Source organism: Arachis hypogaea, chromosome 13, assembly GCF_003086295.3.
Source record: "Arachis hypogaea cultivar Tifrunner chromosome 13, arahy.Tifrunner.gnm2.J5K5, whole genome shotgun sequence".
In the NCBI taxonomy this organism is placed as follows: domain Eukaryota; kingdom Viridiplantae; phylum Streptophyta; class Magnoliopsida; order Fabales; family Fabaceae; genus Arachis; species Arachis hypogaea.
In genome coordinates this window covers 73427595-73428613 of record NC_092048.1, presented here as the reverse complement: position 1 = coordinate 73428613, position 1019 = coordinate 73427595, and the positions used below count along the sequence as shown (strand labels likewise).

General features: G+C 39.5%; 1 non-coding gene across 1 annotated transcript; it reads right to left on the bottom strand.

Moving 5' to 3' along the window:
* Positions 1-705: 705 nt before the first annotated feature.
* Positions 706-809, bottom strand: LOC112739776 (small nucleolar RNA R71). The gene has a single exon (XR_003170715.1). It is a non-coding gene; the product is annotated as a small nucleolar RNA R71 (small nucleolar RNA).
* Positions 810-1019: the final 210 nt, after the last annotated feature.

Sequence of the window (1019 nt, the reverse complement as noted above, 5' to 3'; positions counted from 1 at the left end):
CAGCAAAACTAATCCACTAACTCATTAACTATTTGATTAATTTCCTCAATTTCTCTAACCATACTTTTTCATTAACTGGGAAATCTGCATTTGCTGTTTGCTGCTTGTTTTAGTACTTGTATGACAGGTAGAAGAGGGGTTTCAACCTCTTTTGAAAGTGAACTAGAAAGAACCTTCCTGAGATTAAGAAGGGAAGCAAGAGGAAAGAGGGCTATTGGTGCAGAGGAAGAGGAGGAAGACTTGGATATAAACATGGAGGATGATATGGAAAACCATCATGAAGGAGAGGTGAATAATCATATCAGAGGAGGTGCAGCCAACCCTGCTGGACAAGAGAGGAGAGTTCTAGGCTCTTACATCAATCCAAACCCAAGAAACTGTGGGAGCAGCATTCAAAAGCTAACCATCCATGCTAATAATTTCTAATTGAAGCCTCAGCTCATCACTCTTGTGCAAAACAATTGTTCTTTTGGAGGAAGTGCCCAAGAGGACCCTAATCAGCATCTCACTACATTCCTAAGGATCTGTGATATAGTTAAATCTAATGGTGTTCATCCTGACACCTATAGATTGCTACTATTTCCATTTTCTTTGAGGGACAAAGCATCCAAATGGCTAGAATCATTTCCCAAAGAAAGCTTGACAACATGGGAAGAAGTGGTAAATAGATTCTTAGCAAGGTTCTACCTTCCTCAAAGAGTGAATAGATTGAGAACTGAGGTGCAGACATTCAGACAGCAGGATGGTGAAACCTTATATGAAGCCTGGGAGAGATTCAAAGATTTGACAAGAAAATATCCCCCTGATATGTTTAATGAGTGGGTGCAACTGCATATCTTTTATGAAGGGCTTTCCTATGAATCAAAGAAAGCTGTAGACTACTCATCTAGAGGCTCCCTTAACAAGAAGAATACCATTGAAGAAGCCATTAATGTCATAGAAATAGTGGCTGACAATGAGTATTTTTATGCCTCAGACAGAAGCAACAACAGAGGAGTCATAGAATTAAACCATATGGA